At 37.5% G+C, this 27,725-nt stretch overlaps 1 pseudogene; it reads right to left on the bottom strand.

Annotated features, from left to right (window-relative positions):
• Positions 1–2,696: 2,696 nt before the first annotated feature.
• LOC121424163 lies at positions 2,697–18,687 on the bottom strand (annotated as a pseudogene).
• Between the last annotated feature and the right edge of the window lie 9,038 nt (positions 18,688–27,725).

The following is a 27,725-nucleotide window of genomic DNA, read 5'->3' as shown; positions in this document are numbered from 1 at the left end:
AAGCTTATCCAGCTCACATTATTGACATATCGACAACACTAGTGAGTGACTTTTCAGGACCATCTCCATTTTACGTTTGGTGTTATAAATCGTGTAAAAATTGATCTTACACCAACACCAAAAGGTCAACACTGAACTTGAAATCACCCATAGAGACAATTACAGATTAAGAGAGAGAGAGAGAGGTGGTATGGGGGTAGGAGAGGGTGAGAGAAGGCGAAAGACATTACGAAGGATTGTATAGACATAGGGAGGTCGAGATATACGGTAAAGGAAAAGATAGAGAAAGAAACTAATAAACAGAAAGGGAAAGGTAAAAGGGGAGAGAGAGATGGGGTAAAAGGAAGAGGAAAAGGAGAGAAGGGAGAGTTGACAGCGGAAAAGTGCATTCAAGCACCCTCTCCCAAAGAAAAAGAAAACACATTTGATTCGAAACATATAAAAATATATACTGTTTATTATTTCAATTATAGCGTTATAGCTCCCCGATTCATATACTAGGATTAGTAATTTGAAATGCTAATGCCATGTAGCTATGGTAGTAAGTCTGCCGCATTTTTGTTGATGGGAAGACTTCTAGTACTAGTAGGGTGTGCAGGGCGGATCCAGGATCCCCCCCAAAAAAAATGGGGGGCACATTTTTCTTAGGAAAATTTGACATGCAAAAAAAAAAGAAAAAAAGGTTTCCCTACAAATGGAAGGTCATTTTGTCTCATTTAAAATTTGACAAGCAAAAAAAAAAAGAAGTCCTCACCTGTGTATGAACGAAATATTCCCATTAGTTTTTTTTGGCCGTTACTCTCAAGGGGGGGGCACACTTCTGTATGTACAACTTTTTTACACTAAAAATACTGACTCTGCTCTCAAGGGGGGGGGGTGCATGGACTTCATGAGCCTCCGGGATCCGCACCTGAGGTTGCGTGTGTGTGTGTGTGTGGGGGGGGGATTTTCCAACAAAACTCTAAAAGAAAAAAAAATTGTATATGTAAATGTTACCTAAATATGAGAATATACCCCTGCAGTGTTAGCATGCATGGTTAGGGAAAGGGAAAGTTGCCATCCCCATGCCACCAAAAAGAGAACACTGAGCACTTTTTTAGCTGTAAATGTCATAGAATTTCATCAAATCCACACACTCGATCGTTCAGTTGCACTACGAAAAAATACAAATATGTCCTTCTCCCTCACTTTCAAGTTTCGTAGAAGAAAAGTTTTTTCTATACCACCTGGAAAAATTCTGCCCATTACCCTAATTGCCATCGAAAAGTTGTGACAAGAGCCCCTATATACCCTACAAAAGGTATGCCCCCCCAAAAAAAAGTTTCCCTCACTTATAGGGCAGATAGAGAGATAGATAGGGAATGGCAACTCATTCAAAATTTTACCAAAACTCTGAATATCGAACAATAATAATAAAGCGCAATTCTTGTAGAGCGGGTACACTGCCTATTCGTCGATTGCTAAATTGTCCACTCATCAAATGACCTACCTTCATTCAGTCTAATGCCATTCCGTCCATCAAAATTTCGTCTAACAACCATTTGGTCCAATAATCACTTCGTCTAATCACCAGTTCGTCTATGACCATATATTTCGTCTTGTAACCCGTTGTTCAAACACCTATTTTCTTTTAATTCATTCGCCCAATTAACACTTGGACTAAATGGTATATGAACTAAATGGCTATTGGAGCAACTGGTTATTAGACGAAATTGATAGTGGACGAAGCGGCAATTAGACCATGTGGATAGTGGACGAACTGATGATAGACCAAATGATGGTAGAGTTGGTAATTGGACGAATTGGCTTTAGATCAATTGGAAATAAACGGTATAGCACATATCACATTATGTCAAAACGTCCCTATGGTCTCCAAACGACTTGGATATTAATTTCCCTGGCTTTAGCCCCACAGCCTTTCTTGTGGAAAATAATTACCCCCTGGCTGGGATTCGAACCCACGACCCTCTGTTTCACAGTCAGAAGACTAATCCACTGGGTACAACGCTCCACTATATGTTCTATTTATATTATATTTTACAATAATCTACAAATAATCTACAATCAATAAATAGGCATCGGCAACATATTTAATTCGTTTCAACAACTTTATTCAAAAGTGGTCACTACTTCGATGATTCAAAACGTAACTCATCATCCTCTTGAATGGATCTGAAAGTAATTCGTGAACACACACAAAAACACCTTTGTTCTTTTAATAATAGAGAATAGTGTCAAGCGAAACTTTACAATAATTAATCACCGGAAATATAAATCAGGGATCCGTAACACAAAGCTTAGCAATCATCATATAACATTTTTTTAATATACTTTTGATTGCATTGACTACAATGTACAATCAATCTTGACAATCAATCGTACATTAATCACTAACCTTTGTGTTACCGGTCCCTGATCTTTCATGCATGTAAACAACCCAAAGACAAAATAGCATGCAGAAGACACAACACGCAGTACTACCGTTTATGGGGGTAATTCCATTACCTGTATCCAGCTATTTATTCATTCACTAATTATTTGTTTATTTATCTATTTATTTATTTATCTATTTATTTATTTATTTATTTACTTATTTATCTATTTATCTATCCATCTATTTATTTCTTCAATTATTAATGTATTAACTTACTCATTTATTTATTTATCTATTTATTCATTCATTTCATTTATCTATTCATTTTCATTTATTTATTTTATTCATGATTTTTGCTTTTAGTTGGAAGGAGGATTTTTTTCTTACTTTATAAAGCACATTTCTTGCTTTGTTCACTAAATCGCCATCACAGAGAACACATGATTGCCTGCTACCAGCTTATTCGCCGAGTATGAGGATTTAGTCCTGTAATAAAAAGTTTCCAAAAATGTAAAGGTAGTGAAGAGAAAAAGGTGACAAGAGTATGAAAATATATCAATTAAATCTTTGGTTTGTAATCTATCTTATGATTATTGCGTAATGATAATATACAATGCTAAGAACAAAACAGATGTTTATATTTAACGTTATGCAAGTGTTGGATATTAGTATTATTATTACCATAAATTTCTATATTGAAATCTTAGTATATTAATGACTTAACCCCGGGTTAATTTATGATAATTATAGCACCAAATGACTTCAAATTGGCAGTGCAAAAGAAAAACCTTCAACAAGAGTAGGAGTATTGTGTCGAAGTTCATTAACACACATATTTTGCAGCATATTAGTGAAAATGATCTTGAAAAAAAATCATAACCATGCATCCAGCAAAACAGGCAGCACTCGATGATATTTAGTTTTTTTCACCAGTTATGAACAACTTTCATAACTTCATATTCATTTTTTAAAGTTAGAAAACCCGTATATGCCATAACGATAAGGCAAAATAAACAACACAACAGACAACAACAACAACGACGACGGAATGATCCAGTTGTTAACGTACGGAAAACATGAATGAAACAATGAAAAACACCTTAATAATCACATTATTTAACTTTCAGCAAACTCCCCAAGAATAATTAAGTGAAGACAAATCACATCTGAAATCAGATGTACATAATTTTGGTCTAAACCGTGTAGTAAACAATACTAGTATACTATGTAGCTTTAAGTACTGACGCCATTGTACTGTTGCATACGGTAATAACCAATAATTTGAGCAGCCCTTCCTACTTATTAGCCTATCAGTCGTGGCTCTTAAAAAAAGTGTGAAACTTTTAATAACCACTAAAAAATTCAAAAGAAGTTGTGGGCAGGGTAACTTTAAATCACAACACCCTTAACCTATTACAAATGAATTTAATGGTTTGTGTAAGCTTCTTCCTCATGATCACAAATTTGATCATTTTTGCTATAACATCCTAATCTTTCACATGTACTGTGAGGCCAGAATGTTTGTTTGCGATAAAGATAGTTAAATGGTAAACCCGTTGAATTTCTACCAGTTCCTCTTTAGGAAAGACAACTCGTTTCATTTTACTTTTCCCTTTATTTTCTTATGAGCATAGCCAATGGTGATGACAAAATTGAACGGACAAATAGAATAGAACAATATGAATAAAATTATTTTCTGATCAATTAACCCCAATGCGTTTCAAATAACATTGGAGTTTAACAATAAAAGCAAACGTCCGTAAAACACTACAATTTGGATTCCACACGACTTGCGATCGAGTTTTGACTTGTACAACCTAGAATGAAAAGCTTTCATTAACATTTTTCATATGAAATAGCCAATGAAAATGGTTATCTTCATAACCGTCCACATCCTAACCGTACCTGTAGCTTCTTAGAAATATACTAAATATCTAATTCTCTCGAGTTATCGTGATCTTTCAAGTCTTCGTGACCGGCTTCGTGATTATTATGGTGTCGTTCTAGGTGAAGCACCCGATTTCCTCGATGACTTCACTTCCGGATTTGGAGGTGGGCTATGTGATGTAGGAGTCGACTTGTCTGACTCAGGTAGCAGACTGATGGGCAGTGGTTGATCCGTTTCTGACTGAGGCGTTGTCTTGGCGGGAGGAGACTCTATCTCAGGAGAGGTGACTTTGAGATGTGTCACAGTCGTTGGAGGCGACTGCTTTTTGCCAGCTTCAGTCGGCTTTCTTGGCGGAGGGGACGATTTTGCTGTAGTACTTGGGCCTCCAGTGCTACTTGGAGTCTTCATCGATGGGTTTGTTTTGGACGGCTTGTTCTTTATGGAAGACTGACTCGACGACGACGGCAGCGTTTTAGATGCTGTCGTCTGCAGCGATGATTTGGTCTTTGCGTTTGGCGAAGAGTGTTTGGCATGTGATAGCTGGAGCTTGCTGATGATTTCATAGATTTTGAGGGCGGGGCCTAGTTTGAATGACAGGCGGTCAGGACGTCTGCACGACGCAGCAGAAGCAGTGCATGGCCGTCGATTTCCTAGTGAAAGAGATCAATGTAAAAAATACAAATAAATAAAAAAACTAATCAATTAAGAACAGAAAGATTGCATCCAGAAACAGTTCTGGAAACAGTACGTTGCATCTATGAAATCCTTGCAATCAATCAAACAACGTTTACAAATAAAAAACAATCTTTGTTTCTTCCTTCCGAAATCTGCTGGATTTTACAGCTCGCTTCATGGGAGAATGGTCACTGACCGAAATCAGACGATGGCATCGTCTTTTAGGAGATTTGGAAATCAGAGAAGTTCCTTACTTAAATTTGGAAAGATCATTTACAATACGTGTTTTACAACGAGGGATAGAGTTCCCGAACCCTTACAATATTATAAAACGTTTTAAAGTGAGTGATGAAGTATTCATAATATAGGATCGGCCGGCAGGTGTACTCTTTTAGATTCTGGGAAGTTAGGATTCCTTGTGCATTGGAAGAAGATCGGAGCATTCATGAACCAAAGGCAACGACCACTTCATAATAAACTAGTCCAGGGTCCCTGCATGGGCGTTCTGGTGTATGCCTGTAATCCAAGCTATGTGGGGAAATGGGGAAGTTACAAATTGATGCAGAGGTTCGAGCCCTTGTCACGTCTTTCGGATGGTGACGTTCAATTTCGGTCCCAGGCGTAAGTAATCATATCTGACTGATACACGTCTGATAATGGTAAGTTGCCATGGTAACAGGGATCTGTAGCCAATCACAATGAAGGTTTCCATGGCCGCCGTAACCACAATGGCAGAGTTACCATCGTCGTAAATCGTCCTGAAACGGGCATCAAGAAATATACCTGATCTCGAAATGTTTCTGCTTGCTCCCTAAACCCTCTCTTCTGCATGAGCTTGACGACGTCATCCTGAGACCATTTGGCGGGGTGGTTTGGTAGATTGGTTCCAGTGGTGGCAGATAGGATGGATGAGGGATCGGCTTGGGCCGACTGGATGGGTAAGTTTGCTACCCTGGATTGGTTGGGCGTCGCCACATCCGGAGTGACTTGACCAGAAGTTTTAGAAGATCTGGAAAGGTGAATATAGATTTTAAGGATGATCGATATATACTCTTCAACGCCTTCTACATCATTATTATTATTATCGTCTTTCTCAATGTCATTATCTTCACCATGTCAATCATTGGCATTACCGAACCAATCACAATCATACGACGCGAATTGTGAGGGTTTTTTGTGCCTCTGAGAAGAGAGACTATCCCATAGGCTGTTGCACAAAATTCGAAATGAACACCCCGATCGTCGTCCACGACGCATGACGAATTCAAGGACAACATCATCATCAATAACAACAAAATGTCCCTAATGGCAAAGCACAAGGAAGTTTTTTATCGAAAACTTGGGAATCAAAACATCAGTTTTGTCATGGACTCTGGACAAAACACATATTTTTGCATTTTTGTCAGGAACTTGCTGTCCCGATTCATCAATTTTCGACAAAGAACTCCCAGCTAATCTTTGTTATTTGACGTGCTTCACGCTGGTTTTCATCACCGTCATCATCGTAATGATCACCAACATCATCGACATCTTTCATCATAATCGTTTATGTCACATTAATTGATAATAAATTCAATTCAGTTGAGTAACAATCTAGACAATGTTAAAGCTCTTCATCGATGAATTGATTTTTTAATAAATATGCGAGCATACTATTCTATTTTCACCTTTCAAATAAATCAATGCGATGAAGATGGAGAAAGCGCACTGTAAAAGACGCATCTAAAGACTGTAAGATGACAAAGGCGAATCTCCGACTGTTTCAGAAAAGGATTTTGAATTCTCTGGGGTTTTTTGTCACATCATGGGCACTGACGAAGAGTGTGACCTAACCTTTCATTTTTGTAGAGCTATGTTCCTTTTAAAATCTAGTTTTATGTCTACGGCATTTTCTAAACTATTTGTGATTATTTTATTCCATATGCCGAAGCAGACTATTTTACTCCGGTACTTTATACTGCTAAACTTCGACTGTTGGCGGTGGTGAGGCCCTTTTCAAATTTTCCTGTTTTTGAGCCGGAGATGCAGTCATGGCATCGCGTCTATGCGTCTTTTACAGTGCGCTTCCTCCATTCTCAGCGCATTGATTTCTTTGAAAGGTGAGTTTCACAATCCGTATGCCCATGAACAGACACGTTTTCACGAAAGTTTCAGAAACGGATTTTGAAATTTTTTTTGTCACATCATGGGCACTGACGAAGAGTGTGACTTTACCCTTCATTTTTGAGAGCTATGCTCCTTTTAAAATCTACGATTTCATTTCTACGGCATTTTCTAAACTATTTGTGAATATATATACATATCTTATCTTAAAGTTTCACGTATTGGTCATTAAGTTAACAAAATAATGCTGATGATAATGCTTTGAGTTCACAATGTCAAATATATATATAAAAATGATTTCAAAGGCAACTATTATAGCACATGTGCCAGACGTTTTCTCGTGATAAAAACCTATACCCAAGATTTGTTTATCCCTGTTTAAAAACCGAGTCCCGTGGAAGCGGAAGTGCTGAAAGCACTACAAACCCTGGAAATTTGATTGGTATGCTATAATGTATACATCATCATCAGGCTTTGTTTAACAAACAAATAAGATCACATAGGCCAGGATCACATATCTGTTTTTGGATGTGGTTTGACAAAATAACCTTCATTTGAGAGTGATTTCTTTGTTGTCGACTTGTCAAATTTTTCTGAACAAGCCAGCACCCGTTCTAAGAAAATCGTTTCCAGGCCCCTAAATGATCAACGTTAATTGACCCTAGATGACTTTGACCCTGGTCATGTGACCGTAAACTTATGCAAGGTAATCGGTGATACTTGATTACCCTTATGTCCAATACTCATTAAATAGGTCCATATATTCTTGAAGTTATGATGACATTTAAAAAACTTGACCTTGGTTAAGATTTCAATGTTGACGAAGCCAACGTCGCCGCCGGAGTGGAAAAAGCGGCGCCTATGGTCCTGCTCTGCAATGCAGGCGAGACAAAACGAATGTGTCAGTACATTTTGCTCTTTAATCTTTTTTCTAAACGAGTATGATCAATGATAAGATTATAGCGGGAATACAGGTGCTTGACATCTATGAGCTAAAACACTTGAAACCGGGCAGACAGAATTTTGATAACTGTTTTCTTTCTTTTTTGCTTGTTGAAAATTTCTTGGTCGTCTAGTTTCAGACGCGGCTGTTTCCTAGTTGCCAGAGATTTGTTGCACCTCTTGACTAGATTTTCCAGGTATGACTTAATTCCTTGAAACTGACGAAGGCATATGAATGATGCATCAGACCTATCATTCGAAATATCAAGAACATCAAATTCTCAGCGAATTCTGCCACAGACCTGGGCTCCGAAACACAAATATTAGCGATCAATCGCTAAATGATCTGACCAATCAACGTCAATGTTTGACGCGCATTTGGTTTAAAATACTGACCAGGAACCAATCAGTGCGGTTCTTTCATATTTGCAATCCATCGCAAACCCTTGTGTTACGGAGCCCAGGCCTTACTAAGTCGAGGGATATGTCTCGAGTCCACTTACCCATTTTCTCCTGAATCCAGTTTGTCTTCTATTTTAGACCCTGTGCTTCCCGAGGACGAGATGACCGATCCTTCATCTACAGTGTACAAATAAATTTTGTCAATAACCATATCTTTATATACGAAATAAAGATATAGATAAGAATTCAAAATGAATACGAAAATAGACAAATAAATATGTAAAGAAATAAACAGATATTGAATTTTAATCGAAATGAATTGTAATTTTGGCAAAACACTAGTACATTTAATGATATGCTCAACAGATGATGATCAATTAAAAATAGGAACGGAAAGGTTTCATTGCTCACCTGTGAAATTACTGCCGATTTCCATGTCTTCGCTTGCACATAATTCGCAAACCCATTTCCCTGTGCGTTTGATAGAGAAATAAGCAAAAAGAGTGACGAGTGAATATAAACCATTCAAAATATTGTTTATATTGTAATGATCTGCAACAAAGGTTTCCACGTTAATTACTTGGTAATGATTCCAAAACATGGACATTCTTTTTTTTTCAAGTAATTAAAGGGGTACTCCAGGCTAAAAAAAAATATGATTTGAACAGATAAAGAAAAGTCAGACAAACTACACAGCACTAGAAATTTCATCAAAATCGGAAATGGAATTACGAAGTTATGTGCATTATTTCCCGGCATTATTTCGGTGAAACAGTTCGATACATGTCTTCATGAATATTCAATGAGCAAGCTGATGATGCCATATCCCCACTTGTTGCTTTGTATTATATGAATATTCTTGGGGAATATTTTTTAAAACTTAGAATGTTGTTATATCTTGATCATGTTGAAACATGAAACATTCCCCCACCCCTACCTAGCTCTTTTCATCACTGTTTCCCTCCCACTTTCCATTAAGTTTCCCCTCCCTAGCCCCCTCTCCATCTTTCTTTCCATATCCTCCCCCGGGGGGGGGGATGGGCTGTTGCAGAAAGAATTTGTGATCAAAAGCAACTTGACTTTCAATCAATGAAATGCGGCCCTCACACAAAGATCACCCCTCCTTTGTCAGATTCAAATTTTATTGTATTGATTTGCCTTTTTAAGAACACTCCTAGCGCCGGAGTGTTCTTATCAGGGTGTTTTACAAAGCTAAGAGTGGCTTTAAGAACGACCGGTGAACCTTTCTTACCGCTAAATAACCATCAGTCAATATTTAATGATGAGTATCGTTCACCACAAGAGAGTATTTCTTAAAGTCACTCTTAACTTACGAACAGCTTTATGAAACAGTCCCCGGAATCGTCGGCGCCACCCCACCCCCTATCTCGATCCTCAATACCTTTCATCAGAGGTCCAAGCACAGTCTATACTCAATAAAAAAAAAATGGCGTCGATTTGATGATAAAATTGTTACAGTATTTGCCCCCCCCCCCTACACACACACAACCTTCCCCCACTCAAATGGATGATGGTGATGATGAATGGTGATGATGACAAACAGCATTTTTCGCGACATTTATCATCTTATTCTTACCAACTGGTTTCTCTTCAACTTTGGGATTGTGGCACGCCATGTGATATCCCTTATCACATGAATCGCAGAAAAGTAGCGTATCCTGCGGATATATGAAATAAAATATAAAAAGGCAACCACACATTAACAACTTTGAAACGTTCATAAATAATATCCAACAACACGTTCCGGGAGTTCCGGAATACAAAGTAGCATCTTGGCCCTGGGAATCGGGGCTGCTGAAGCACTCCCAACATTTTCCCAGGGGGTGCTGCGTGTATTATTTTCCATAGGCAGCACCCCCTGTAATTCCGGTACGTGTGTCAAGTAGGAGAAATGTCCAACATCTTGTGTTGATAACCTTATTTTCAGATTGTCAATTTTGTTTTGGCATCAAAACGACCTTCATATATTTTTCAGTGAAACCTTTTTTTTTTTGCTTGTCAAATTTACATAGGGGGCCCGGGTCCCCTATTGGCGGAGCAAAAAAAACAACAGATAAATGGGGGAAATATATTATTTTTTAAAAGAGAAGAGAAAAAAGAAAAGGAAAATAAGAGGAGAACGAGTGAATGAAATAGGATGAGGGAAAGACTTGGAAAATTAAAAAAATCTTTCATGTCACTATATAAAATTTGCGCTCGCGCTCGCATTGTCTGATCGATCATACATATCTTGCTCAGAAGGCTGATATAGAGCTTATAAAATATCAAGTTTTTAGGTCAATATATAAAATACATTTGAGCCCCGACATCGAGCTTTATTATTTGGTTTGATTTTCAAAAAGTGATCTGTAAAATATCTGTTTATAATTGTCTCGGTATCAGCATTTTCAGCTCGAGTTGCGCGCTCGCATTATTTGATTTGTCAAGTACCTGTTCTCTTCGTGTATTCAATAAATTTCTCAAAATATCCCTTTCAGGTTCGATTGTCAAACCTAATTATACAACGCTGTTTACTATATGAACCTTACAGTAATTGTTTAAAAAGTTTAAACAACTGTTTAAATCTTAAGCAACAAAGTTTAATTTTCAATATCTAATTGTCAATAAATTAAACATGATTGTTTAAACGGTTAAATAAATACTGTAAGGTTCACATAGTAAACAGCATTGTATAAAATCTTAAACAGCGTTTTTACTGTGAGCTGGCGCTGCGTGCTCGCATTTTGATTGATGAGTATTATGTATACTTGTATAATTACCTCTATAATAATTAGTAATTATATAACAAACTGCTTAAAATCTCCTTTTCATGACTTCGCGATTTGGGCTCGCATTAATAATTACGAAAGTGCTTAAAATGTCCAGTTTTCAGGCTTTGATATTAACAAATTTCAAGCTGTCATTAGGCTTGTTAGATTAATAAATAAAATAATATTATCATGAATTCCTAATAATTAAAATGTCCCTTTTTCAGAATGGAATATATGGCGCTTAAGAATTAGAGAAATAGGAAGATAGTCATCATTTTTACATGATGACAAGATGTCCTTAGAATGTCCAGGTCATATGTCATAAAAATGAAAATCCATTAAGGATGAGATGCACAAAAATACTCTTTATGTATCATGTATTATAATGAAATACAACCCTAGCAATGTATATTTTTACACATGCATGCACATAAGTTTCACTCATAATAATCGTAATCATTTTCATTTCATCCGACTATTTTCCCCATGACATGCTCCGGCAATAGCGCAACACCACCAAATTTTCACGCGCTGGGGTTTTGATTAACCTAACACTGGAACGGCTATGATAGGGTATGCGACCACGAAGTAATTAAATTCCCAGAGCGTATCTGATATTAACGAAATGGACATCGATAACGTTGATCAGTCAGACGACTCGCAATCCTACTCACCGCATCGCCCGCATCGTTACACACGTGACATGTCTTACAATCGATACATTGCCATGGTGATAATCGTGATCGTTCTGCGAGTTGGCGGGAATACTTCATGCAGGATGGATGCACTGTGAAAAAAAAAAGAAACGGAAAAAATGGATTGTATGGAAATATATCAGTGAATGACTGCATGATTTACCAGTGGCACATCGATCAGAAGTGAGACATAAAAAGGGGTTAATTTTTTTCAAGGATGCCCCCCCCCAACATAAGATAATGCCGATGGAGAAGGAATGGGGCGCCGCGGGCGTAGGGCACCCGATAAAAATTAAATTTATTGTACACTCGCAAAAAATTGTTTTACATCTTCCATGTCGATGTTTAGGGGCAAACATATCCATGTATATAATCAAGGAAGCTTGTGCACTTTGGGGGATTTAGCAAAACAAAGCTCATAATCATAGTGTTTGGTACTGATATATACACAGTGATACAGTGCTGTCTGAACGTTGTGATGATATTGATACCAACATCGCAAGAAGAAAAAAAGTAAAAGAATAAAAATAAAAGAAGGGGAAGTATGTAGCAAACGAGGGTGTAGGAAAAATTTGCTTGTGGAGCGTCGAAACATTTGAGGAAAAGAGAAATACAGTGAAAACAAAAATCCGAGATCTAAAAAATGGCGGGAATATGATTTAATTACAATATAAAAAATTATTACCTTTTAAAGTGCAGTCTTTACAGACAAGTAGTTGCTCTTTCTCTCCGTACTTGTTGCAGTTAGCAGGTAAGGTGCAATAGTCACACTTCTGATCCCATATGGAGGTTTTAGTCAAAGGTTCATGCTCGAAGTCTGGACCGTGGGTCTTCTTGATTCTCTGTATATAAAAAACGAGGGGTGAGTTTCATGATGTTAATAGTGGTAACCTAAAAATTATATGATTTGAACAGATTAAGTAAATTGTGATCAGACTTTCAAAAGTATATTTCAGGTGCGGACATGAGCATGCAGGGCCCCCAGAAAAAATATTCCATTTTGTTGGGGGACTTTTTTTTTAAAGATGATTCTGAAGTACAGACCTTACCAAAGATAAGAAACTCAACGAGGGGCACAAAACATATTGCTTTACGTCTCAACATCAAAGTAAATCCAAGTAAGTAAGTAGATTCCCGTGTTCAAGAAATTGCGTCTACTCTTTGTCATCGAAAATAATTTGGCAAAGAAAGAATATTATCACAGAATAGGACCCCATTGGAAATAAGCCCTTCGGCTTTCATGGGCTATCCTGTCAAGGTATTCTTCAATTTTATTGTAAACTCCTGTGATATTCTTGACGAATAAAATCAATCAATCAATCAATGAATCAATCAATCAATCAATCAATCAATCAATCTAGTCTTGCATGTTTAGCAAATGGCTGAAAAAATCGTTCAAACATCAAGGAATTTGTTACATATATGTAGACATACAATATGCGAATTCCTTTTGTACTTCCCTTTCCACTATTTTATTTTGTAAATCAGACATATTTATGATAATTTCTTACGTTGATTCTAACACAAATCAAAAGATCTCTATACTGTAGGACCTACCCCGTCCAAATTGCGAATATTATATAAAGTTATACGACATACTAATGTTAATAAAACTTGGAAGAAACTTGGGCGATTGCGTTTAAATATTACCATGGATTGGTACAACGATAATATACACTTACTTCCGGGTTACGTGGCAATAATATTTCTGTACAAGTACCTGTCAATTTAAATATTCCTTCACACACCACTTGGTAACTATAAGCATTTTAAGTTGCGATACGAGTTACAACACATAATAGTATCTAATGTTTTTATTGTCATCGTCAGGAATTCACATAAAAAAAAAACCGTTAACTTAAGGTCGTGATAAAAGTGTTACCCCACCCATTAGGGGGTGATAGGGGAGGGGGGTATAGTTCGTCTAATTCCAATTCGTCCAATTGTCAACTTATCTACTATCATTTTTCTGCTATCATTTGGTCTACCATCAGTTCATCCACTATCCACATGGTCTAATTGCCAGTTCGTCCACTCACCATTTGGTTTAATAACCAGTTGGTCCAATATGCAAAATACATCTTTTCCTATATTTAAGAAACAATCTAGAATTTTAACTCCAAAGAAAGTAGTATTAATTTTTATTTAATGTAAATATTATACTTGTGTTATTTTAGATTTAATCTAAGTTTAATATAAATACTCTGCTTGTATGTGATTTTTTATGTTTAATCTTAATTTAATGTGATTTTACTTGAGTAAATATTTGTAGTATATAGTTTTAAGTTTTTATGTGTGTAAAATGTTATTTGTATTTGGTTTTTATCGTGCACGGCCCCTTAGTAGAGCAGTTTTGTAACTGAAAGGGATTCCCTGCTGAAATAAAACGGAAATAAATAAATAAATAAATGAATAAATAATCGCCATTTCATCCATGGTCTAATTGCACTAAGTGTAAATGTGCAAAGTGAATGAAAATGAAATGGATTTTAGGACAAACTGGTTATGAGGCGAAACGGTCATAGACAAAATGGTATTAGATTAAGTGATGATTGGACCAAATAGTTGTAAGATGTTGATGGACGGAATGGCATTAGACTAAAATAGACCATATAAGTGGACGAGTTGGCAGTATACGAATTGGCAATTTATCTTAGAGGGTGGGAAACCAATAACGGATGATCAAAATAGTCAATTCTCTATAGATGTTTTGTTTTCTCACTCAATTAAAGAATATTTTCATCATAATTATTGATAAATACATGTTTTCCTATATACATATTTTTAAAATAATGCATTTTGTTTGTTTTCGTTTTATTTCATTTTCGCTCCTTCCTCTTTCTTTTTTTTTTATCATGATTCCATTTTCCCCACTTCTCTTCTGCTTCTTCCATTTCCTTACAATTTTTTTCTTATTATTTATCTTCTTCCCCGGCCCTTCTTTCTCTTCTCCTTTTCCTCCCATCATCGTCCTCCTCTTCCTTTTTTTCTTCTAGTTCTTCTTCTTACTTGCTGTTGTTGTTGATCTTCTTCTCCTTCCTCCTCTTTCACCCTTTCCTTCAACTTGTTCCCTTTCCTCCTCTTTCTCCTTCTCGATCCGCCTCTTCTTCTTGATCTTCTTCTTCCAAATATTTTCTATTTTGAATTTCAAATATCAATGAGAAAAATTTGAAAAATCCAGGGACCCCCCCCAAAAAAAAAAAAACTCACTCCAATTCTGTGCAGTTAGAACTACGTTGAGCACAATCGCGTTACGATCCATAATATAGACATGCCAAATGATTTTATATCGATAAAAGAATAATACGAGGGAGTTGCATCCCACTCCCCGTTAAAATGCTTCATAATGCGATATCATCATTAACAGAGGGAGTGTCAGAGCAGTTTGATAGGGGGTGGGCAATAGATGGCCTAAAGGAGACCTTAATTTTTTTCTCATTTGAATAACAGGGGTAATGTAAAGTTACACATCCTTGGTTCTGTTGCATAAAAAATTACCATTGTGGTAACTTAGTCATGTAATGGTAACTTGCATGGAATCCTTGATTCCGACTTGATCAGAGTTACCACGGTACCGGGCCACGGTAGTTGCCACTGCATTGCAAAGTTAGAATAGTAACTTTTATGCAACACGGCATGGTGCTGGACTCGTTTCGATCGTCTTCCTCGTTTCCTTTCTTTTCTCCGCCCCAGCTTAAAAAAAAACGACAGGGGCGACCCCTCCCTGTCCCCTATAGCTCCATCCCTTTGATATGGACATTTTATTCGTCGGAAAATGCAATTTTTTAACGCATATTTTTCAATGGATTTTCATGGTTATTGCAGAAATCACGATGAGAGAAAAATGAATCAATTCTTACCCCACTACAAGCTAATGTTCAATTGCTTTTTCCATTTTATTTTAGAAAACCAAGAGCACACTTTTGCGAGCGCCTTGTGTTTGAAGAATGAAATGTTAAAACCGGAGTTGACAAAAAATGTTTAGTCTACTCTTGATAATTTTCCTGTTCAATATTCACTGTACATAGGCTATGTATTCCAGAATAGATTTAATTTTATTTCAGTAAATAATTTCAGTAAATAAATATTGGGTATTTGACCAAGTCCTTGATATATTCATGTTACAACCCCTTTCAAACATTAGTTTCGTTATATGCCCCCCTTTACTGTGATCAATAAAGAGTTTCTCTTATAGCTTGCATAATTAGTTTTTTATAATAACTTCTTTATATTGTATCTCAATGATTTTGAAAGAGATTTTGATACTAATTTATCAGTAGGCCTATGCTCATAATAATCTAAATGATCGAATTTTCATTAAGGTACAGTATCCCCCCCCCTCCTTCTTACTCGGCCAATACCACACCGCGGCTGCGTCTTCAAGATTATAACCAAAATACATGCTCCACAGGACGATCCTTGATTTGAATCTGAGTGCAGATCGAAGAAACTATATTTGCATGTTAAGGTTTTACTTGACGAGTTTAATCATATAGCTCCATGGTTTAATCATTAATAGAATAATGCGTACGTACGTTTCTCGATATATTCAATCGTTATTTTGCACCGATTCAAAGAATGAAAAGTATTGCTTTCTTGTATGGAAGCTTAAAAGTGCCACCCAGATGTTCATATAATCATCTCGCCATGTCTACACCTCATAGGGAAAAGGATGAGATGACAAGATCTCGGATCTACATGTAGTCATGTCTACATCTTTCAGAAGAGAAGCAAGATCTTTGATCTCGTCATGTATATCTTTCAGAAGAGATGCTCAGATAGCAAGATTTTTGATCTCGTCATGTCTACATCTTATAGAAGAGATGATCAAATGGCAAGACCTTGGATCTCGTCATGTCTACATCCAGTTGGAGACATGGTCAGAAGACAAGACCTTGGATCTCGTCATGGCTACATCCAGTGAAAGAGATTCATATGAACAGATGATAAGATCTTGGATCCGAGATCTTGTCATCTCATCATCTCTTTTACAGGATGTAGACATGGCGAGATCCGCAAGATCCTGCCATCTGATCATATTCTCTCCCGTGGGATGTAGACATTGTCATCTCATCCTTTTCTCTAAGAGATGTAGACATGACAAAATGATTATATGAGCATCTGGGTGGCACTTATAAACTTCCATATTCTTAACCTCTTTCTCAGTTATATGCCCCATATAAGGCGAGTATGGCAGCAACCATCAGGGTCAACGAATCAGGCCTACATAATTTATAGGCTCGCAAACGTGTATAATGTTGGCATGAACTTGGCGCTCAGTGCAGAAATAAACACGCGTCATGTACGTACTACAGTATATATAACTAATTATTATGGATGCACAAATCTATTATGGGTGGGTATGAAATGGAGCCCCCCCAAAAAAAAAGACATCTAAAAGATAAGAAAATACAAGCAATTCAGAACAATAGTTTCTCTTAGAATAACAGTTTGTCCATTGAGCGGTCGTACGTAAAAAATAATAATTAAAATTAAAACTCAGTTGAATACTCTAATCATGCAGAGTATAATGATCCTACGTGCGTTACAACATGAACAAGTATACCAATATGAGTGCATGCATGCATGTCTGCATGTGCCGATGTCTTTTACTTCGTTCCAACGTACAGTATGTAGCCTATCGATTAAAAAAAGAAAAAACACAGAACTCTATATGAATGTCCATATTGACGGTACAGATCAAAGGCGAAAGGTATTATTACAGGTCTCAAGACCATAGGCATGATGAGCCCCTATAGTTGTTTTGTTCTCGGGAGTAACAATTCGTACATGTGTCATGTGAAGCCAATCACCTCAAATCATAGTTACAACTGAATTCAAGTCATAGCATTAGGCCTATCGATATATTCATTATGAAAATGCATATCAGTAAAAGTCAATTTCAGACTTATTGTGCGATGTTGCATGACTCTGAAGTGGACAAATAACCAGAAATGAATAGCAGGCGGAATACTGAATACAAACCTTTCGTTTCGACGGTCGAGGGCCCCTTTTCAATTGGGGATTTTGGAACGATGTTTCTTCTTCGCAGGAAACGGCATATTTCGCCAACACGTATTTGTTTGTTGTATTGAAATACAGCCTTCTTGCAGTGACTTCTCTCGCCAGAGCCTCCTCCAAATAATTTTTAGTGAACTTGGTGTCCGGGTTTCCATCTGCAAAGAACTTCACAATTTGCTCCAGACTTGTGCCTTCAAGTGGGCCGTCTCTTTTTATGCGCGACTCTTCATTAGGGGTACTGCAATTATTGGCATCCTCTAAAACTCGATCCTGTTCAGGAATGGACTCTGGACATGTCAATTTCTCGATTGCTTGCAGAATAGACCTTGTAGCTTCGTGTGAATTTAATGGGTACCCACTTAAACGATTTTTGCACCAGTTAGCGGCATTTCGGTAGCTTATACTGCCCTTGTATTCTACTTTAATAACAACATCATCGTCGACCATTCGATTTAACTCCGTAATCACATCAGCCCCGGTCAATCCGTGTTTGCGTTCCACCATGTGAAAAATTCGCTCAAAATCTGGCCGAGCTTTGCGCCTTCGCAACGAGTCGATTGCATCTAGAATAACTGTTTGACGATCTATTTCAGCCATTGGTATCTTTATTTTTTCTCTGAAACAGCTTCTTCGGTGGCAAAAAATGGTATTTAAAATGCGTCTTCTTTTTCCCTAAAACCGTACACTGTTCAATAAGCGTGCTTGTCGCTGCGTTCAAGAGCCAGCTCGAGAGAGATACACATGTGTGAGTATTGAATAAATTTACGACAGCGGCGCGGCGCGGCTGTATCTGTATAGTGTATAGTTTGCGCTCGGTGAAAACATATCAAAGTAAATCGAAGAAGATTAGTTGTGCGCATGCGTCATAGACAGCAGGCAATGAACTGTACGCGTGGAGAATAACGGAGGCCAATTACAGAGTGCATGCACACAAATTGCATAGGGTTTTTATTACAAAGGGAAATGCACAACGTACAGTTTCAGTCATATATTTCAGGGAAATAGTTCATATGTCAGCCTATAAAGGCTCGAACACGAATCAACCAATCAGATTATTTGAAAGCCCGTGAAAAGCTCTATATTTTCAACATATGGGTGCATGCAGGGGGGGGGGGGGGATCCGAGGGGTGGAGATATTAGGTCCTTGAAATGTGGCAGATATTCAGTCATTTTACAGGTCCGAGGGCATACCGCACATGAGTGCCAGAATAGCTACGTGCAACCCCCCCGGGGGAGGGGGGCACTTCCATTGACGAGTGGATACCATGCGTGACCAGCACTCTCGAAAAACACCCTACACACGTGATTTCCATATTCTGAAAATGCACCCCTTAACAAGTATTGGCGTGTGAAACCCTACCCTTAACAAGTATTGGAAGCAAAAAGATACTCTTGGCAAGCCCTGAAATGACCCCCTAAACAAGCTACATCGGTATTTTAATGCTATATAGGCCTATGTTACGTTTCCGTCGGTTGTCCGGCGATTTTACCTTCGTACACACTATTTGGTTTAGTACGACGCCACCTACACCTCGCGCAAATTTGACTCTAAACACGTAGTGTTGGGGCAAAAAGGACATCCTTTATATAACATTTTAATTTTGTTTTATCATCCCCGCAAATTTGACCCTTAACACGTACGTACATTTCTCACCGAAATACCTTTTTTTCATTATTTCCCGCATGGTACCCACTCGTCAATGTAATTCCCCCCCCCCCCCGGTGTAAACCTCCTTGGTACGTGGCATATTTCCGTTTTCAGTCACCATCAGGGGCGCGCGGAATTAAGCGGGGGGGGGGGGGGCTTTAGCCCTCCCCTGCCCTTTTTTTTCAAAAAAGGCCATGTACAAAACGTAAACATGACCATACGATTGTGATTTTATATATGGTCAGCCCCCCGCGCCCCCCCACACACACACTTTTGGCTCAGTCCTCCCCTCTGCACTTTGAAAACCGTGCATGATTTATCACGAAAGCTTAGCCCAGGTATAAGCTGAATTTATTATTGGCCGGGTATTGTTACCCGAAATATAAGCGCAGCTATATCTATTTCTTGAAATATTTTCAGTCCTGTGACATATAGTACGCTGAATAAAAATCACGGTTCAAACATGTGCAGAAATATATATGATCGGCAATAATTGATAATGACAAAGAATAGAATATCAGATCAAGAATGTAAAATAAAATGGATGTTATATGGAGTGCCATGGACCTCTATTCATAAGAAAAGAAACGGCAAGCACATACTGAAATATTCAAACAGTCCCGATCGATATCTGCGCTAAAAGATTGATAATAATGAAAATGTTAACCACCTGATGATGCAAGTGCGAAGCGCACGCACTATATATTTAAAAAAAAATATATATATTCCTGTATTTAGATCTGAAAACGGAACCTTCTGAAATGTGGATAAATCACGATCGGAGCACGAGCTGGCTTTTCTTTGAAATACCTGATCAGGGACATTTTAAGAACATCGGTCTTCTCACTATGGCGACCGTGCATGAAGCCAGAGTTGAACGTTTAAGTGCGAAGTGCGAAGCGCGAGCTGAAATGTTTGTGACCTGAAAACTGGACCTTTTCAGACTTGTAAATAATCAAGTGCATGTCCGCAGTGCGAGCTGAATTTCTTTATAAAACCAGAAAAAATATGTTTTAAGCACAATTTGAAAATTATTCAGCGGATTTGCCATATGCGAGAGCGATGTAATCTTGAAAATGCCATTTGCTCATATAACGAAACAAAATACTGGAAAATCGAATTTGGCGCCCCTTATTTTCGAGTTTTATTTAGTACGCACCAAGTTTAAAATCAGTATGATGCCCGAAGATAAGATTGCCCCTCCTTCCTATATAGTTAAGATCCAGTTGGTGCCAATAAATTTGGGGTCAGTTTGGAATAGGGGGCGAAGCGGCAGCCCCTCCCTATTTATGCGGGTATTCTGGGAAGGGGGCGGGGCCCGGGCCCCCGGGTAGGCAAAATGGGGCGCCAAAGGAAGAAGAAAATAGAGGGAGAGAAAAGGGCCGGAGAAAAATGAGAGAAAGAAGAAGAGTAAGAGAAAAAATGGGGGAAAAATAAATGAAGGAAAAAAAGGAAGGGGGGTGCCGAATTAATGTTCGAGCTAGTGGGAGCGCCGAAGAGAAGTAGGATTTATAGGGGCGCCAAATTGTTCTATCTATATAGGGGCGCCGAATTGAATTTCGACATAGGGGTGCTAAATTGAACTTTAACCTTTGGGTCGCCGAATTGATTTTTGACATAGGGGGCGCCGAATTGATTTTCAACCTATGGGGATGTCGAATTGATGTTTGACTTAGGGGCGCAAAATTGATATCCGACATAGGGGGCACCGAATTGATGTTTTACTTAGGGGCGCCGAATTTATGTTCAACCTAGCGGGTGCCGAATTAATGTTCGACCTACGGGCGCCGAATTGATGTTCGACATAGGGGCGCCAATATATGTCTGTCCTGTGGCGCTAAATTCATGTTTAACCTAGGGAGGGGTGCCAAATTAATATTTGACCTTTCGGGCGCCAATTTGATATTTGACCGGGGGCTCCAAACCCACGTTTCACAGGGGGGGGGGTGGCAAACTCACTTTTGCTCGCATCAAATGCAGTTAGATGCCGACCCTGTTTATTACCAAAAGGAGTAAGGTCAGAATATAACAAATTTCATCTCGCTCTTCGCGCTCGCATCAATCGTTTAGTAAGGTGCATGACGATCTTGTTTCAGCTCGCGCTTGGCGTTCGCACGAAACGCTTTGAAGGTGAAACAATTTTTAATGTAATCTCTAATAAAACCATTTAACCATCATGGGGAAAAAAGATAATATATTGGAGGGGTATTTGACATATGGACATACAGTGGGGTAACTACGGGGGAGGCATGGGGCACATCCCCCCGAAACAAAACGGGGAAAAGGAGAAAAGAGGGAGAAAGGAAGAGAAACGTAGTGGGAAATAAGAAAATATTATTCATAAGAATGTTATATTATATTTTTATTCTATTATGTTACTTTACATAAGAAATGTTTTTATCATAACTTTATGAAACATAATTTTCCCAGGGCCTACGTCTTCATTGTTCTGGTGCTCGCATTGTCTGTTTAAAGAGATATATAAACCTGTTGTACTAAAACATCCCGTTTTCAAGTCAATATAAACCAAATATATTTCCTAGCACTTGAATTATCATTGTTTTATGTAGTGGCGTATGCTTCTTTTACATGAATCAAAAAGTGATTGCCCCATGTAAAGGTCTTCGTATGTATGAAACATTTCCTGTCCATGATAACGTTCGCATTAGTGGATTGGTGAGATATGTCTGCTCTTCATGAATTCCTAAAATCAGTCCTTAAAATGTCCCTTCTGATCTGAATATACCTGTTTATTACCAAAAGGAGCAAGGTCAGAATATAACAAATTTCATCTCGCTCTTCGCGCTCGCATCAATCGTTTAGTAAGGTGCATGACGATCTTGTTTCAGCTCGCGCTTGGCGTTCGCACGAAACGCTTTGTTAGATACTCATCCTGTTCATGATTACCAAAAATGCTTACTCGAATGTCCAAATTTTAGGTCAGAATATCATTTTTTTCAGCTCGCGCTTCGCCTTCGAATCAGTCGTTTTAATTATAATACTCCTTAATTCTGTTCATGGTCACAAAAAGTGCTTAGAATGTCCAGTTTTGGGTCGGAATATCAAAATTTTTAAGCTCGCGCTTTGCGCTCGCATAAAATGATCTGTTAGATACTCATCCTGTTCATGATTATCAAGTGCTTAGAATGTCCAAATTACAGGTCAGAATATTATTTTTTCAGCTCGCGCTTCGCACTCGCATCAATTATCACACCCATCCTGTTCATGGTTACAAAAAGGGATTAGAATGTCCAGTTTTGGGTCGGAAATTCAACACTGGTCAGCTCGTGCTCGCATGAAAATTATTTGTTAGATATCCATCCTGTTCATGATTACCAATAGTGCTTAGAATGTCCAAATTTTAGGTCAGAATATCACGTTTTTCAGCTCGCGTAGATACACACCCTGTTCATGGTCAACAGTTAGTGCGAACCCGTAGCGCGAGCGAAGATTAACTGTAGATAATGGCCTGAAAGATTTATGTTAGTGACAAAAAATGTTGGGAGCGTAATGCTGAAAATTTCATCCAAATCGGATGTAAAATAAGCCAGTTATGACATTTTGAATTTTCGCTTGTTTTTCACAAACTAGTTATATGCACAATTTAGTCACATGCAAATGAGAGAATCAATGATGTCCCTCCCCCACTATTTATTATGTTTTTTATTGTTTGAATTATACAATATTTCCATTTTTACAGATTTGACAAAGGATAAGGACCAACTTGATTTAACCATATATGTTAAACAATGGTAATTCCACATGTTCAGGGCGAAATAAAACTTTGCTTCACAGGACAATGAGGAGAAAATTATAATACTTCATACAATAAAATACAAAAGAAATAGTGAGTGATGTCATCACTCCCCTCATTTTTGCATGCCGACCGGGATGTGCATATACTATTTTGTGAAATTAATCGAAACTTAAAAATGTTATAACTTTCTTATTTTACATCCGATTTTGATGAAATTTTCAGTGATGTGTTTGTTGGATTTTCCTCTTTTTATTCAAATCATTTTTTGTTAGAGTGGACTTGTTCTTTAACTATACATGTTTTAACCAAATTTCGGAGAGGGAGGGGGCAAGTGGGGTCAAATACCCCCTCCCCCGTGCCTCTTGGTGAGGCCACTGGTCGGGGGCAGAGCCCCCGGAACCTCGTGATATTTTTTTCATCAAATCGCGGGTACATACACAACCCACATAATGACTTCAATGCAGTTGCAGATAATAAACGAAATACTTTGAGGCAGCACAACATAGTAAATGTAAAAGATTTTGTTAAAATTGCCAGTCAGCGAAGCGAGGCAGAAAAATTTGGCCATTTAAAATAATTTCGAAATATAAAATTCTAATAATGTAATAGAAGATTTGGATATTTAGCCAAAGTAAACATTAAGAGGCTTTTTACGGTAAATCTATAGCCAGCGTAAAGTTTTACTTTTAGGTTAGGACATTTTATAGGGAGATATATAACGAGCCCTTAATTGCCTAACCCTTGGCTAAGGATTTCTCTTGGTCCTGATTGCGACCATTATTGCATAAAATTTAGCAACCTTTTGCACAACAGACGTCATCCACCTTTCTCTCCGTTCTTTACATTTTTCAATCCTCGGAAGCCTGGTCGTGTGAAGTTCTTCTCTTTTTTTTCTTGTCCCGATCATATTCTGATTTTCCAATTTAGCTTTTGTTTCTCCCTTCATTTACCGTTTCTTGTTGCCTCTTTCTCCCATTTTCCCGCCATTGAATCATATATTTTGATTCTATATCCCTCTCTTGCTAATCATGCTATTAGTATTTCAATATATTTTGTACTTCCTCACACGTTGCTCTTTCCTTTCATTTCCCGCTTTCCCTCCCCTTTTCCCTATTTATGTTCGTTCTTTCTTTCTTTCCCTTTCTTTTCACTTTCCCCTTTCTTCTTTTCCTTTCTTTCTTTCCCTTTCTCTATTTCTCCTTTTTCTCTTTTCCCGTTTTTTTATTTTCCCGATGAAATCTTTCAGGGGGCAGCTTGCCCCCATGCCCCCCACCGCCTGTTACGCCACTGATATGTAGACGAAGAAATCAAACACCTATTTTCCCCTACCCTTCTTTCGTCTTTCACTACAATTATTTCTATATACTATTATTTCAACCACACTCCTCTGAAATGAATTCCATTCAATCAGATGAAACAGCAATTTATGAAAGTTACTGAACTATGACATGGGGAGCTGCTCGCACAAATTGAAAAGAAACTCTTTTCTTCTATGCTGAACATTCAGTTCGTTTCTCAAATATATCTACTTTATATCTGCAGTGCGTATCAAAAAAGTTTACAATTAGAAAAAAAAAAATCCTGTAAAATGATACATTTGTAACATCCTGAAGATTTTTCAACATTTTAACATTGGCACAGATCCATTTAAGCAATTGACGATATAACTGTCGAAAAATATTTCCGCTTGAGTGAGCACCACTTACTTTTGAAAGTTAGTGAAAAATTATTTGCGCAGAACTTTGAAATATTTATGCGAATTAAAGTAGAACTTAAAGGAATGGTCCGGGTTGAAAATATTTATAGTTTAATAAATAGAGTAGAATTCACTAAGCAAAATGATGAAAATCTAATTTAAAATCGGATAACAAATAATAAAGTTATTGAATTTTAAAGTTTAGCAATATTTTGTGAAAACAGTCGTCATGAATATTCATTAGGTGGGCTGATGATGTCACATCTCCACTTGTTCTTTTGTATTTTATTATGAAATTAGGTTTATTCAATTTTTTTTCCTCCAAGAACTAGAAAAATTGGATTGACAACTGATTTAGTGCATTGGATATTTATTGTTGAAACTTGTTTCATTATAGGGGAAAAATATTATTGACACAAGTATGAAATAATGAAAAAATTATGATTTTATGTAATAACATAAGAAAACGGAAAGTGGGGATGTGACATCATCTTCAGCCCACCTAATGAATATTCATAACGACTGTTTTCACAAAATGTTGCTAAACTTTAAACTTCAATAACTTTATTATTTGTATTCCGATTTTGATGAAATTTTCGGCATTTTGCTCAGTGAATTCTACTCTATGTACACTGTGAAAAAATTGGGCAATATTTTACCCAATATTTTGCCCAACGTTGGGCCGATAGTCAACCCTACCAACTACTGGGCAATATTTTACCCAACGTTGTTGGGGCATTAATGTGCCCAACTGTTGGGTAATATTTTGAACTACATTTTGGGGGACATTAATTTGCCCAAGTTTGATATAAAGTTATTAACCCAACATCTGGGCAAGGCCTACACTCACTTCGTGTACCTGGTCCGTGTCGATCCGGAGACCTTATCCGAAAGTGCTTTGCATGCACAATAACGCTGCATACAAGTGCAAGTGCATATCTCAAGTGAGTGAAGCAAAAACAAAACAGCGTCAGATATATGTCATGTATGTAGGCCTATTCTGACAAATTCCTTACAAATTATGCTTAACGTAAACTTAGAAGTCCAAAATAAAAAAATAAAAAAACGTTTAAGCAACTCATCTATGAAAGATTCAGCGAGGCTCCCCAGCCCCCAGTCATCTAGAAGCTCCTCCATATCTTATCGACCGTGTGTAGCATGCTGCAAGCGCAACTCGTGATCGTAAAGTTTCGCAACATTTACCACTCAGCAGGGCAATTACTAGCCCAACAATTGGACATCTGTATTTTGGCAGCGGCAGAGTAAAAATTTGCCTAAGTATTGGGCACATAATGCCCAACAAAACAATAACCAACGTATATATTACCCAACAAAAAAATGACCAACGTAAATTTACTCTTTTTTTTCACAGTGTATTAAGATATAAATATTTTAAGCCCGGACCATCCCTTTAATCATGGAGAACACGTGGAATTTAGCAAGTAAAATTGATTTGAAGATATCTTTTACCTTTTAAACTTGTTTCCTTGTCCAAAACACTTCGAAGAGTGCATTGCGCCCCACCCCATTCCCCCGAGGCCATTGTGACGATATTTGCTTTACACCGAGCTGTGATTTACATGACATCAAGGACATGGCTTAGGCTTGATTTTCATTTTGTTAATCATTGTCAAGCTGTGGACAAACAAGTATTGAATGTAAACCAACTTCACATGATAAAAACTTTGTGAAAAAATGCTGGAGATTTCTATATAAACTTTTGTTCAGATTTAGTTATGTCCTCAGATCCAGCTGGCACAAAAAGGGTAAAAGTTGTGCTTATTAAGTGTTGAAATTTCAATTTGGGTGGCAAAGTTGTTAAAAAATGCTTGAATGTATCCGTTTTATTTCAATTTTATAAAAGTGCAAGGGAAATGTATGAGAAATGTTTCGCAGAGTAAGGTTGATTTTGCCCCCTTCCCTTGACACAGCGCGAAAACGAGCATTTCTGCGCAGATTTCTGCGAGCTTTACAAAAATGGACAGTGCTCACTCAAGTGTAGCATTCTGTCAAAACTTTTACTTTCATTGGATAGATGAGACCCAAACACAAGATTATATGTGAGAAAAATTACCCACATGTTCTACATTTTTTTATTCTTAGGGCTTTTTCTAAGTGTAAACTTATTTTTAATACGCACTTCATATAGATCAGTGGTAACATTGGATTACGTGTACGTTGTTTTGTTCATGTCTTTATGACTTGGGATTTTACTTTGCATTTTAAGAAATCAAACTCACGTTTTTTTTCTTTCAATTTTCATTGATCAAATAAAACATAATTACAGAAATCAAAACAATTATTACAATGTATTTACACGATTGCACAAGCAGCATGAAAAATTTAAAATGAGAGAACAAGGGTGTTTCAATTATTGAAATCAAATCTCCGTTTTTTGAAATGTAGAGAAAGTTTGTTGTACAAACCCGTGCAGCTTAGTACGTTTTGTGGGTAATCAAGCAACCACAAGTTTTGTGTCTCGCTTCGTCATTACATGCACCTTCAAGTCTTGAAGGTGCTCCTATAAATGTATATGGTTGTGACGTTGTTAAAGTTGCGAAGTTTAACCATTTTCTTTCCCTCTCTTTTCTTCTTTCTTTCATATTTTCTCTTAATTCTCTTTCTTCCTTATTTTCTTTCTTTCTCTCTTTCTTTTTTCTCTCTTTCTTTCTTTCTTCATTCATTCTTTCTTTCTTCTTCCCCCTCCCCCCGCTGCCAGTAAAAACAGAGGTGAAAATGGCACAGGCAAAAAA

Source organism: Lytechinus variegatus, chromosome 11 (genome assembly GCF_018143015.1).
Source record: "Lytechinus variegatus isolate NC3 chromosome 11, Lvar_3.0, whole genome shotgun sequence".
NCBI classification, from domain to species: Eukaryota; Metazoa; Echinodermata; class Echinoidea; order Temnopleuroida; family Toxopneustidae; genus Lytechinus; species Lytechinus variegatus.
Note: the sequence above shows the minus strand (reverse complement) of the source record. Positions and strands in the feature narration are given on the sequence as shown.